Source organism: Acomys minous, assembly GCF_964271855.1.
Source record: "Acomys minous genome assembly, chromosome: 1".
NCBI classification, from domain to species: domain Eukaryota; kingdom Metazoa; phylum Chordata; class Mammalia; order Rodentia; family Muridae; genus Acomys; species Acomys minous.
In genome coordinates, this window is record NC_140483.1 from 14,775,724 (window position 1) to 14,790,131 (window position 14,408).

Here is a 14,408-nt window from a genome sequence, read left to right on the forward strand (position 1 = left end):
TACCACCTCAGGGGCCAAATGGAGCCGGGAATACAAACTGCCATTCTTTTATCATCGGTGGTTCCTGGAGGATGCTTTAAAAGGCGGCTCTATTTGACTCGCCTCAGTTCTCCATTGCGGGAACTCCTCCACCGCCTTTAGCTGTGCAGCAGCTCGGCTGTCTCAGGTAGTTTGGGTAAACAACAGACTAGAGTGAGCTGCAGGGGAAGAGATGCCCATATAGTCTAGGGTCTGCTAACCGCCATGCACATGTTTGGGTCATGTCGTGGGCAGGAATGACTGTAGAAGGCCGTTGCATTTCACCTGTTAGTGACCCGCAGATTGTGCAAGCAGGGAGTTAGGGTAAGGCAGAGTTGTCAACTTTTTTTTTTTTTTGACTGAGTGGTGAAGGCATGCTCCAGCAAGCATCCAGTGCCCCAGGGCAGGTGACTTATTGGTTACAGGCATCTAAGAAAATCTTCTTACCATATTTATTAATAAGCTAGGTAGAGCTATTGATAGTCACACACAAGAAGAAAATACAGACTTACATATTAGTCTTGAAAAGTTACAAAACAATAATTATAAAAGCAACAATGGGAGGAGTCTGATTTCCAAATGTACCATGTTGGGTTAAGATACCCAGATTTTAGCAACAGTACAAGATGCACAAAGCTACAAGAACACACAGCCTATACACCGAGGAAATAAAAAAAGATATGGGCTCACTAGGCAAAATTCTTAAATTCTGAAGCCATCTCTTTCAAATATATTGAAAGAGTTTATTGGAAGCGTGTCTAAAAAATTAAAACAAAAAATATGAGAATGATACCCCACAAAATAGAGACACAAAGACATGATAAGAATAATCAGATGCTTTGGGGTTGAAAAGCACAATACACAAAGTGACTGTGGAGCTGAACAGCACGTGTGAGTGGGCCAGAGAAAGAAGCAGTGCAAATGGAAATACATCTAGCTTGGGGGGGGGGGCGGGGAAAGGAAGTTTCTAGCTTGAAAAAAATGAAGGAAAGTGAAGAGCTTCAGATAATATCAGTTATATAAAAATATATACACAATGGGACTCTTGGAGAAATAAAACTGGACAGAAAGAATCAAATAATAGCAGGGAACTCAGTTTTGATCAAAACATCAATCTGTATTCTTAAAGCTTGTATTTTAAATAGGAAAAACCTTAACTTTCTGTTAAGGTGGCAAAATAATCAAGATAACCAACTTAAAAGTAGGAAGGGTTTGTTTCAGCTCCAAGTTTAGGAGGTTTAGGCCCCGGTCTGTCGGGTTGTTGCTTTGGATCCTCTCAGGAGGCAGCATGTCATAGCAGGATGGTGTTCTGGGTAGAACCGCTCCCCTTATGGCAGTGGTGAGCAAACAGAGCAAACAGAGTGGGTCTCAATAGTCCCTATAAAGTCACAGCCCCAGTGCTGCAGTTTCCTCCTATTAGGCCCTGCTTCCTAACACTTGACCACCTCCCCAAGGCAGTCCCCGGGGACCAAGCCTTTAACAAGTGAGCTTTGAGAAAAACATTCAAGATGCAAACTATCAAAGCCTTACTAGGTCAGTATTGAGGAAAATGGAAGAAAAAAAAAAGTGGATAAAGAAAGCATAAAGAATTCTTTTAGGAGTGTTTTTTTTTTTTTTTTTTTTTTTGAAAATGGGAGCAGATAAATGCAGGTTGAGGGTGAAGGGCAAGAGACACTTCAAGAGGTTTGTATGTTCGTGGGCAATGATAACTAACTGCCTCCCATCTCTGCCTCCAAAGAAGCAGTTTCGAGACCAGAGGGAAGATGCTGAAGCATCACATGACTCAGTGATGTCTTGGCATCTCTGCTTATAGGCAGAATGTGTATGAATATTGTCTAATACCTGTTTCAATGAGTTATACATTTCTACATAAAGCTGCATTAATAGACTACACCCATTAGTGAAGATACACCAAAAAGAAAACTTTCCGACATTTAAAGATGTTTGGGGAAAAAAAATCACACCACCTAAGATGGGGATCTTACCATCATTAGGACAAAGTAGGAACCTGGGCTTCATGTTTTCTGGAATTATGTGGCCATCTTCTTTCCAGCAACAATTACAGCAATACTTGGTCTGAGATAGTGATGCAGCGAGGCTGACAAGGAAATATTGTAATGGCGGTAATTTTCTTGTTACTCGACCTGTTGGTATTATTAGGCATATCTTCAACATAGGCTTTCGTTGAAAATATCTTTTTTTAAAAAAATGAGTCAAATTTTAAAAATTTAACTTTCTATTGCTTCTTTGTGAATTTCACATCGTGTATTCAATCCCACTTATCTTCCCATCCCCTAGTATCCAGGCCCTGTCCTTGCAACCTCTCTCCAAAAGGAAACAAACAAACAAACAAACAAACAAACGAACCTCATTGTGGAAGCTGTAGTGTGTTAGAGAGTGACCCAGCATATACTCTTTTGTCTACTTTACTTGCAAATGTTCATTGCACTGAGTCATTGGTCTGGTTTGTGGCTTCTGGCTTCTGAGACACTATCAACACTGGATCTTCATGGGGACTCATATTGAATATTCTGTTGCTATCCTGTGTCATGGAGATCCTGTAGTTTTGGAACTGCAGGACCAGCCCCTTCACATGCTGCAGCAGTTCATAGATGGGGTAGATGTTGGTGTGGGCCAACTCAAAGCCCTGGATCTGGGCCTGGGGTTGAGTTGGTCAGCCCGCTAGTTCTTCTGTACCCACACCACTAGGGGGAGCTCTCCAGCACTGCCTTGGCTAGGTCACCCAATGGCGCAGCCCACATGGGGCACGGCCAGCTCTCCTGCTCTCCTGCTCTCCTGCTCTCCTGCTCTCATGCCTTTGGGGCTGGCTCACTCGGGAACCCCTGCAACCAGGGCCAGCTCTACAGTGCTACCCAGGCAAGGTGCAGGGTCTGCTCTCCCAAGTGCTGCAGCCAGTGAGGGGCAGGGCCTAAACGAGTCAATTTTTAATTTATTTTCTTCTTGCTTTTGACGTGCTCTTTGATGACACCTTTGGCCTTAGATTCTCCTCCACTATGGTGCTGGGTTATGGGTGAAGCGGAGTGTCGGCCACACCTGGGAGTCGGCCTCTGCTACCCCTGTGTGGAGGTAGGAAAACGAGATTCACGACCCTCTTCTAACGTCTATTTTATTATGGACTCCTACAGACACACACAGATAATGGGCACGCCAACACACCCACCACTCCCCTTCTACCAGTGTCAAGTCATAGCCAGTTTACTTCTTCAGCCCTTTAATATTTTGAAGCTCGTTCAATACAGCACATTTTTGTCTGCCAGTAATTTAGAATTCGTTCACAAAACATAAGGACTCTTAAAAATATAACCACAATACTGTATACATATTTGAAAAAGGTGTGTGTGTGTATCAGACCAAGAGATATTTTTTTAAAGATTCATTTATTATGTATACGGTGTTCTGCCTGCATATATGCCTGCACGCCAGAAGAGGGCACCAGATCAACATTATAGATGTGGTTGCTGTGACTCGAACTCAGGACCTTTGGAAGAGCAGCCAGTGCTCTTAACCTCTGAGCCGTCTCTCCAGCCCAAGAGAAATGTCTTTTTTTTTTTTTTTTTAACTATAATAAAACAGGTCATTATTCTCCCAGGAAATAAGGTCAAAATCATGCTAATCTGATGAAAATGGAAAACAAACTGTGGTTGTTTTCGGTATTTTAGAAAGAAGCTGGCTTGGCATAGCTGGGCGAAAGGGCTGAGCTGGCATGGAAGCATCTTGGAAAGGCCTCAAGGGTAGGTATTTTCTCCCATGTGGTACAAAGGTGGCGGGGGCAGATCCTGTCGCAATCCTATCTTCTCTGGGTAAGCAGTCCCTGAGGGCCATTGTGGGTCAACAGAGGGACTCTAGCGCTCCTAGGGCTGTTTTTCACCTTTGGTTAGAATTCCTTGTTTTGTTTTGATACCCATAACTAGCACAACTACCTTACATACAAAACTGGAGGGGATGGGACCTTGGTGTCAGCCAGGGCATCAAGTGGTTTTTGAGGAACCCAGGAATAAGCCCTCGCCGCAGGTCAACAAACCGGCCTCATCCAGGCGCTGGGGGTAGGGGTGGGAGTGAGTCCCCGGTGATCGCAGCAGAATTTCTGAGGTCTTCCCGCCCAGGACCTTAGGGGGCTAAGCTAGTGCCAGTCCTAAGGTAACACACACGGTTGCCAATCCTCAGAGCGCTGGCGCAGAACAACCGCACTTTCCCAACCCGGGAGAAAGGGCAGCCGACGGGCTGAGAAGGAACCCGCTGCCCTTTTAGGGCGGCCTCTCATTGGTTGCTGTTGTTCCACCCTCAGTCCCTATTGGCTGTGAGCCGCGCACGCGGGCCAAGCACGCTCCCCACTGCGTCTTGTGGCATTGGGCAGCTAACGGCAGCTCAGCCAATGGGAACGGCCGGAGGCGGGGCGATCGGTGCGGGGCGTGCGCACGCGGGCCAGAAGGTAAACAGATCCGGAGCGTGTGCGCAGCGCTCGCAGCGGTGCGGGGCGCACGGAGGCGTAGCGTAGCGGACCGGAGGAGCCTACCTTCCTGCAGCCCGGTAAGGCTGCCGCCTGCCCGCCCGCGGATAGCCTCAGCACCCCGGGGGCCGTTCAGTGCGGCCTGGGTTGCGACTTTTCCCTTGCAGCCAAGGAGCTTCAGGGCCAGGCTGGGGTGCAGCAGTCTCCAGTCCCCGGTCTGGCTCAGCGAGCGGAGCGGAGGGCCGCGCGTGGAGCCGTGGGTTCCGGGAGGCGTCCCGAGCCCTCGTGCCTGACCTCTGCATCGTCCACGCACGTGGCTGCCTTTCTCGTAATAATGTTTCTCTGAACTTGCAGACCCATGAACATGTGTGCATCGGGCTCTGGCTGCAGTTTGTGTCATAGCTACGACTTCTGTGCTCGAACCAGCTGTTGGGTTTCACAGCTGGGCCTGGAGGGAAGTCGAGGAAGACGCTCCTTCCTTGTTCCTTTTCTTCGTTTTCTGGCCCTTCCTCTTATTTTTTCTAGTTTGGGCTGAACTCCCGCCTTCTTTTGCAGAGAAGCTGTCACATCACTCAGCCAAGTTTTAAGTGTGAAGGGTCGGAGAACGCTGTAGGGGTGGGTCTGGGTGCAGGGACCCAACATTGGCTGGGCTTCCTGAAGGGGCAGAGGCTGTGTGCAGACTTGCAGTCTGGGTTGGGCTTGCAGCTCTCTGGGAAGCTTGATCAGTTGATCAAGGCTCACTTTGGCTTGGCATCTGTGGGAAGGGACTCTGGAGCTGGGGTGTGTCGGGCGAACCATCTTGCCCTAGGATTTGGATTAGTGATCATGCTAGGCTTCTGGTTGTTCTGTGGAACAGTGGCCGTGTTGGCCTGAAGAAGGCTCTTCTGAGAAGAGACTCGAGAGGGGTTTGTTGGCTCACCAAAGCAGCATCCATAACACTCAAGAAGGTAGCTTTGAATGCTGTAGGTAGCCTTGCAGTTAACGAATGCAGCTGAATTGGGAACATTTTTGGATCAGGTGGCTCAAAGGGAAAGTGAGGCAGGCAGTGTGTGCTTCCCAGCCCCAGCCGGTTAGCATTTTGGGTCTATACTTGTTTACTGTGTCTGCTTGTCTTGTGTCTTGTAGTGCGTGTAGCATAATCCTGGCTTGTATCTGCTAAACAAATAACGACATCCTCCCCCCGTCCCACCAATTGTGACAATTTAAAATGTCTCCAGACTTTGCCGCATTCCCACTGAAGAGCAAATTTGGCTGAGAACTACACAGGCAAGACTCCAGACAGGGTCATCCCATGCTGCCAGGGGCTTCTGTGCAACCTGCCCACAGGTCGTTGAGCAGTTTGGGACAGTGTTATGTCCCTGCTGTAAACACACGGTGTAAGCTATGGGGATGGGGCTTAAAGGTAGAAACGGTGGGTGCACAGGGTGGTAGAGGTGAGACTTTTGGAAGGAGACTTAGAGGCCAAAACCCTGGGCCTTTGTGCCTGATGAACGTGACTGGGTAGGCTCAAAGTACGAGGATGTGGGAAACTGGTTGTTTCTGCCCCTAGGAGCCTTGGGAGCCTTGGGTAAGCTTAGGGAACCACCACAGGATGGTCCTGTAATGGGGAGCAGACAGGTGGGAGCTGAGTGCCGACTGAGCGACCTTCCTGAGGGAGCCACTTTGCTTAGCCACCTATTTTGCTTAGACGTGTGTGTGTGTGTTGTAATATGGAAGAAGAGCATGCCTCTGCCTGCAGGGAGTGCCTGGCTGCACAGCACACAGGCATGCGTGCACACGTATGCAGGTGCTTTGATGCAGTGTATGCACATGTATAGAGGTCAGTACTAGAAACCGTGCCTCATTTCTTCGTTTGTGCAAAGGAAGAGGCTTCACTTTTGTAGCCCAGAGTTTGTGTGTTGAATTTAAGTCCTAAAATGGTGACCTTTTAGAAAAGGTGAAAGATAGTGCACTAGAAAAGAAAAACATCCCAAGCCTCTACTGTGAATTTGTATTTCTGTGGGAATGTGTCAGGATTCCATAGCTTGGGGGGTGGCATTCCACATAGGGGTTCTGGGGTGCCCTTTGTTACCCACAGGAAAGGATCTGGAAGGACAATCACTTCCTTCTTAAAGAGGTTTATTATTGGGAAGCTCAAAACTTGGCAGGATCATTTTCCGTTAAGAGCCACGGACACTGAGTCATTATCTTTGTCAGTTGAAACCAGAGCCGTGTGCAAAATTAGACAGGAATATTTAAAGAGTTGTCTTGGTGTGGCAACTGGGAATAGTTCTAACATTCTTGCTAGTGGTCAAGAATTGGGGCGAGCCAGTGGGAAAGGAGGCAGTGGGGGAGCTCAAAGGTCCTGTTTCTTCTGTGATTGCATTTGTGATGGGAATGGGAGGGAAGGGGAGGCAGCCTTTGAGGACAGGGTGACCCGAGTCACAGGGGGTGGAATCAGAGGAACCGTAGGACTCACCGTGTGGACTGAGTGGATGCAGGTGGGATAGAGGGGCCAGTCCTACATGGGGACGAGTGTCATGGTGTCAGTACACAGAGGTAGGAGGAGGAGGAAGAAGAAATTTGGGGTAAGGTGATAATGCTAGTATCAGACATAATGGGGTTGAGTGCCAATGGAACTATTTTTTTCTATCCTTTTTTTTTTTCATTAAGAAAAAAGTTTGCATGCACTAAAGTCACCCGTTTTCCACACAGTTGGGAAGAAACATATGATTTAACCATGATCACAGTCAAAGGTAGAATAGTTTCATCACCCTTCAGAGCTCCCATGTGTGCCTTGTAGTCGCTTGGAGTTCTGCGTGTGGTACAGATGTGGGTAACCTGGCTCAGAGAGCCTACCTGGCCTGAGAATGGGAGTTCTTGACTGGCCCGCGGAGAGGAGGAAGTGGTCCAGAGGACTGGACACAGTGGGGAGGCAGGAGCGCTAGGACCTGCTTGAGCTGGCTCAGCTGTGGAGTGTGGACCAGGAGAGAAGAGGTTGGTGAAGGAAGTTGAGGGGTGGGGCCCACCAGGAGGGACAGTTGTGGCGCTATTAGTGGTGGAGGTAGGTTGAGGGGTCCTCCTGGCTTGCACTTCAGGGGTCGGAGAGCAGAGTCTGCAGGAGCTTGCTTTCGTTTGGTGCAGGGAGGCTGGGCATGAATTGTGGATTGAAAGGAAAGACTTGTAAAAGGGAAAGGCAAAAAAAAAAAAAAAAAAAAAAAAAAGAAGGTGCTTATATCTGATTGCCATGTTCTAGGGTAGATAGAAGGAGCAAAGAGGTCTGTTTCAGAGGGAATAGGAGGGCCAGGGTATCCTGTGGGGGCACTGAAAGAGAAAGCTGAGAGAGCATGTGTTTAAAACAGATGTTTCCATGCTCTCTACCTCAGCCCTCACTGGGCTTTTCCTGAGGTATAGGCTTGCCTAGTTAAGTCACTTCAGAAAGAGCTTCGTGTGGCTTCTTGTCACCCTTCTGCACTCCAAGGGTAAATGGCGCTGTCTTGATTTGCACATGAGTTAATGGGGCACATTGACCCCAGGAGCAGAACTGCTGTCCCCAAGGTCACATGTAGTTGGTGTCCAAGCTGAAGTTGGAAACCTGTCTTTGCTGTCAGTCTGTCTGTCTGTCAGCCTGTTAAGTATGCTGTCCAGGAACTGGAAGTCCTACTTTTCACTGGGCTGCACGATAAGTCCTGAGACTGTTCACACAAAATGCCAGGGGTGTGTTTGTCTCCAACCCTGGCATGGAGGAAGGAGACAGAACAAATTGCCGATAGTTTGCTGGTGATTGCCGTTTGCCGGTACTTAGAAACATCGCAGTTCTTTGAGAAATTGAAAAGTAATTTGATGGCTCTCGCAACAGTGGGCCAGCAAAGGGCAGGGTGGCATTGCTATGGCTGGGCTGGTTGTGTGTGCCCTCCTCTCGCCTAGAATGTCCTGTGACTAGCCAGGGCAGACTAGCATCCTGTGCAACATCTGCCTGCTGCCTCCTTCCTCCTCCCTTCCATCTTATAGATGGGAATTGGACGAACTGAGGAAAACGTGTTTGTGTCTGCAGATTCACGAAGTCAGCTTGAAGCCTCACGCAGTCTGACTCCTATAAAAACTGCCTCTGAATCGGGGTCTGCTGTTGCCGTGCTTGTGTCTGTATGTGCCAGTGGGTAAGGGAGGTGACGCACACGAAGACCGTTTGCTTGTGTTCAGCACTGGTGCAAGGGTGTCTGTGGGTGTTTATGTCCAGTGTGTGTCCAGAGTGTTTTAAGTTGGCTGCCAGCACACGGAACCACCTCTCCTGGGTGGTGCCTCATACCACATTGCTAAATAAACCACACTGGTCAGGACCAGCCTGTCCTTTCCCAGCACTGCCCAACTCAGAAGTAATCCTGGACTTTACAGGGAGAGCTGGGTTTGTCTGTTTTAAAGGTATTGTGGGTTATTTATGTCGGCTTTGTCTTCACTAGGTCTGTGTCAAGGCACCTGCATGGTTATAATGTTAATAGTCACACCAAGCACTGGTTTTGGATACCCAATGCGTGTCATACATACCCTGGATACTCTTTAGTGCGGGACTTAATCTACTCTCAAGTGCAGATGAGGAAACTGAGGCTCAAAGCTAAGCTTAAATAGTTTGACTTGCAAGTCGGCAGCAGAGTCAGGGTTCAGACCAAGTGTCCAGATACAGAGGTCTTCACCTTATGGCTGGGCCACTACCTGAGCCAAATACTTTTAAAATACATACATACATACATATGTACATACATACATACATACATACATACGTACATACATACGATTTTGCTTTGTAGTTCAAGCTGGTCTCAAGCTCGCAATCCTCCTGCCGTAGCCTCCAGAGTGCTGTGGAATTAATTATACTAAGCAGTGCCAGGACTCTGTCTGGCTGGGGCTCACGGTCATGGCACTGAGGAATGGCTTCTTGGGTAGGGCAGGCTGACCGGCCGTTGTGGCTCTCCAGGATTTGACCCCGTCCCACAGTCAAGAGTTGCTTTGTGTGAAGCCTGGCGGGAGGCACAGTGTGCAGCCCTGTGTGCCTCCTTGACTCCCAGCTGACAGACACCTCTCGCTCCATGACTGTTCTCAGTGCTTGTCTGCCAGGAACTGGTTGGAGAATCTATGAATGCGCAGGAACAAAGCCCTGATGAGATGGGAGGTTTGTAAGAGCTCAAGCTGTGGACTGACGTGGTTTTCTGTGTAGGGTGAACAGGAGAATGCAGGCGGCTAAGAGTTCTGGCGGGGAGAGTGGATCTGTACAGGAAGTTGGCACCTGACAGCCCTCCTGCTCCTACTCCTGAGCAGCTCTTGGGTGTCTGGCACCTTCCTACCTAATCCAGTATAAGGTGACCTCCAGCCTCTGGAGAGTGGGTCAGGTTCATTTCTGGGTATCAGGAGATGCGCTTGATGGATGCGTGGTAATCCTTGTCCTGGCACCATCCTCAATGGCCTGTTGGGACACGATTCTGGTGACCTCGTTAGATGTCCTGGAATGATCATGGTCATAGTTGGTTACCTTGGAGACCACAGACTTCATCTCTGCAGGACAAAACGTAGGTATTTCAGGCTTGTAGGCCGTTGGTCTTCTGCAACCAAACCAAACCAATACAACATGTTAATGACCAGGTTGTAGACAGTACAGAAGTGAATGCACATGCTTGTGACTCAGTACAGCTTTATTTACCAAATAGGCAGTAGTGTTATCAGAGTTAGGGTCAGAGTTCATGCCTTGGCTGCTCTAACAAGCCAGGCTCAGCCACCCAGCTTTGATAAGCCAGATTAAAAGAGCAAAAGTAATAGCAAAAATCAGAAAAAGGAGATTTCTTTAGTGTGGCCACATTAAGAAGAGATCCAGTAATGGCCCACCTCCCCATAACGCTCGGATCCATCGCTGGGGTTCTAATGTGAGGGTAGAGTTAAATAGACTATGGGAGAGATGCCTGCTTAGGCTCTCCTGGTCAAGGTGTGGTTCCGCCTGTCACCGACTGTCCACTGTCTAGGGTCCACACTCCTGCAACAAGGGCCGACAAGGTGCAGATGATCTTTGGGAGGATAGTTTCCTCTATGGTTGGCCACTTGTTTTTATTGCTGTAAAATTTCTAGGTGGATTCTCACTTTTTGGAGTTCATTGTTTCCACAGACCTGATAGCTGTAGTGACAGGTACAACTGTCCTTTTGGAATGTCCTCATTTCTTCCAGGCTTGCTGCTTACAGTGAGGCTGGCTACGGCTCCAGAGTCTTGGTTTGCTTACCCCTTGCCTTGAAGGACACCAGTCCTATGTATCTTTCCTGCTAAGAGAATATGGTCACTGTACTTGTTATTTGTTTCTAAATTAGGAATTCCAGGGGCTTTGTTTGTACGGCAGCTCTCATTAACTATTTCTGCCTTTTGGTGCAGCAGTGAGGAGGAAGGGCCTGTGCCAAGCGGTTTTCTCACCACCATTCTGAGAAGGGCAGTTGAACCTTATTCCCCAAAGTAAGATGCCTACAGGCTGTGCTCCTGGCAGCCACTTAGGGGCAGGTGACTTCTGAAGAACAGGGCTAACCAAGGGCCCAGAGGCGCTAATTATAGCCTTTGGTCTGTTCCGTAGCCTTCTGTCCAGCCCACTAGAGGGGTATGGAATAGCTTTTTGAAAGTACATACTTGTGTGCTTACTTAAAACATTTTTTCAACAACATATTTAAGGCTTTTCAAAAAACACAATTTTAATATTATTCAAATGTAGAAAATTTTAGAGAACAAATAAATTTCAGTAGAATCTAATGTCCCACAACCCACAGAAAGCCTCCTGCTTAACTGTTCTGTGATGACGGTTTTCTTCCTTCATGGGAACATGCAGTATACTCTGATTTGTCAGCAAATACTTCTTCTAGTGTTATTTAATTGACGAATTGGTCCACCTAATGCATATACTTCTGTTTGCTGTGCTGAGTTTTGTCAGCTTGACACAAACCTAGAGCCATCGGGGAAGAGGGAATCTTTATTGAGGAAAGGCCTCTGTGACACTGGCCTGTAGGCAGGCCTAGCGAGGTTTCTCTTTGATGTAGGAGGGTCGGTCCGTGTGGTTGGTGCTACCCTGGGCAGGGGGTCCTCCTGCCTTGGCTGAGGCAGCAGATGAGGAAGTCGTGAGAAGCAAGCCCATGAGCAGAACCCTTCCACGGCCTCTGCTGCAGTGTCTGCCCCAGCTCCCTCCCTTCCTGACTTCATGCCTTGGCTTCCCTCAGTGATGGGCTGTGAGCAGGTGTGTAAGACAAATAAACCTTTCCTCCTCAGGTTGCTTTTAGCCATGGTGGCTTTAACACAGCAATAGAAAGTAACTAGGACACTCACCTGACCCGTTTCCAAAGTGTTGTGATTCCCGTTCTTAGAGCTGAATTACCACAGTCCACTTTTAAAGAAATGCAGGTTGAGGGATTTGGGCAGGAGTTTCGGGTTATTATCAGACAGAATGGCCTGGGAAGGAGAAGGGGACAGAGATTCCTGGTGTGGGGACCTGAGGAAGCAGAGGCCAACAAGCACTGGCAGAGGCCTGGCTCCGTGGTGAAGCCTACTGTTGCTTGCTGGAGGGAAGAACAGGCCCTTTCTCTTCCGTTTCCTTTTCTTCTTTCTAGCATCGAGCATTAACTACCTTTGGAAGCTCATAGCATGTAGGCCTTTGCCTGTCCTGCAGACAGAGGTCAGGTGACCAGGCGATGACTGCTGGCCCTTAATGTGTGATGTTTAAGGTGTAGGCAAAGGACAAATCTAGTCCATAGAGATTCATGGATTTTGGTTCTGAAGTTTGTTTACTCCAATGCATTCCTTCTTAGTCCTTGGAGGAAGTAGTCATTTATTTTTCCCTTTTTGTCAAAAAAGAAAAATGCTACGGATATAATAGGACTTTTCAGTTCCCTTGGAGAGTTGAAATCCACATGTCTATGCCCCAAGGAAAAAGAAGGCTCTGTACTGGAAAGGGGTAGAAGGCTACTCACCAGTCCTATGGGATCTCCCAGAGGCGAAGGATGCAGGAAGTGGCGCTCTTGGGAGTTCTCGGGGGTTGGCCCCCAGGCCTGTAGGTAAGATCCCTTCTGGTTTCCTTTTTAGAGTTGTGGAGGAATAGTGGAACAACAAGGAACATCTGAGGGGTTTGTATAGTGGCAAAGCCAGGCTTTGGGGGACAAAGCAGCAGGTGGGATCTTTAGAAATCCCTCTCTGTGGGACTCTCTGCTTAGTCCTGAGTGCCAGCCATCCCTGTTCCCTTTCCTTCTCTTTCTAGAAGGTCTAGGGCTCTCGAAGTTGGCACATGGCACCTTGCTGGAAACACAGATGCCCTGGCCAGCGATCTTCCAGTTCCTTCTGCAGACTGAGGCTGGAGGGACAATGCTGCAGGCCACCCCTAGCAGCTCTTCAGACATTTGATTGCCATTTGTGGTCAAAGCTGCAAACAGGTTTGAGCCAGTTTTGCCAATGCCAGGCTTTCCCGAGCTTTACAGGGACTAGCTACATTCTTGTTGTTCACCTGGTATCTGTCACCGTGCAGCACTGTGTGGTGCTGGAGGGACAGGAGGGCGTACAGGAAGACGGAAGTGGTTCTTGTCCTGTAGTATGGTGACTAGACAGATTCCAAGAGCATGATCATGCAGTGGCATGCAGGGTGCAGGAAGCTGGGACAGATACCGCTGGGGAAGGAGGAATTAGACCCCCGTGAAGTCCAGGAATGGTTTATCCTGGCAGGAACACGTCAGTGGGGGGAACACAGTAATCCCAAGGCTGGCAGGGCTGAGAGGAATCTCAGAGAAGCCATGGGAATGCTTTGGCTTCTTTTGGTTTCTTTTAAAGGAATTGCTCTGGCTGGCGGCCTGGGGATGCATGAGAAGGCCAAGCTAGAGCGATGAGGAGGGCTGTTAGGCGAGGCTAGGGTGTCAAGGTTGAGGTACCCGAGGGACCCTGAGCATGTGTGTGCACTAGAGGGCTCAAGCTGCCCATTTGGGGATGGTTTCTCAGGGCTGAGGATTTTCTGTGCTGTCTATTGTTTAGCTTTTTACCCCAGCCATGCCAATTAATTAGTGGCAGCTGTGACAAGGAGAGGCGAGAGTAGAGTGGACCGTGGCTTTCAGAGGTGTGAGTACCACAGCTTTGCTGGCTTGGAGCTGGTCTGTGATGTCCTGTAGTTGTGAAGGGCATCGACTGAATCTTGGTAAATCTTCATACACCATCCTCAGCTCGTCTCACTTGATAAAAACAGTGGCAAGTTGGCATGTCCTGGGTCCTGGCAGTGAAGTGGGGTGCATTTGGCCACTTTCCTGCCAGATAAAACTCCCTTACCCCCTGGGTCCCTGGTGGATGAGCGTTTGATACTTTTGTTAGCTTTGTGCTTGTTGGAATTGAATATTGTATACATCACACTAAAACACAAAAACACCCACTTTAGTGTTATTTAGTGTATTTGGTGAGGTCTGTGTCCCTTGGGTATGTTTGTCAGCTCTGGAGATTGTATTTGAAGGTCCCTAATGCCCCAGGTAACTTCCAGCCAGGAGGTGGCTCTGAAGGTATTTAGGAAGGATGGTAAATGGGGGTCAGCAGGAAACCCCCAGAGCTTGGGGACACTTGCCTCTGGGCTGCCTGGGCCTCTTTCTCAGTCTCTGTGCCCCAGGGGGACAGTTTTGTTTTTTTGTTTTTTTTTAATTGAAATTGAGTCTCTTTTGAGTCTGTCTACTTTCCTGATAGAAGTTTAACGTTAGGACCAGAAGAGGTGTGGAAGAAGCTGAGCCTCTAAGCTGGTGGAGGCAGGACTGGGCCCTTGTCTGCGCTCTGAGGATAGCATTTCCCACTTAGGCAGCACCTCCTTTGTTTCTGCCTCCGATGCTTTTCTGCTGATGCTGGTGCCGTTACAGATGTGCTTGCATGCTGCTGTGCCATAGGCACATGGCTAGGACACGTTGATCAGGGCCTGCAGGG

At 48.6% G+C, this 14,408-nt stretch overlaps 1 protein-coding gene across 2 annotated transcripts in view; it reads left to right on the forward strand.

Annotated features, from left to right (window-relative positions):
* The first annotated feature begins 4,424 nt into the window (after nt 1-4,424).
* COQ8A (coenzyme Q8A) overlaps nt 4,425-14,408 on the forward strand; it is a 29,204-nt gene continuing 19,220 nt past the window's right edge. Inside the window, exon 1 of one of the 2 annotated variants that reach the window (XM_084791884.1) lies at nt 4,425-4,566. The gene's annotated coding sequence lies outside the window, so the exon portion shown is untranslated. The remainder of the gene's footprint in view (nt 4,567-14,408) is intronic. The other variant, XM_084791885.1, reaches the window with a different exon arrangement.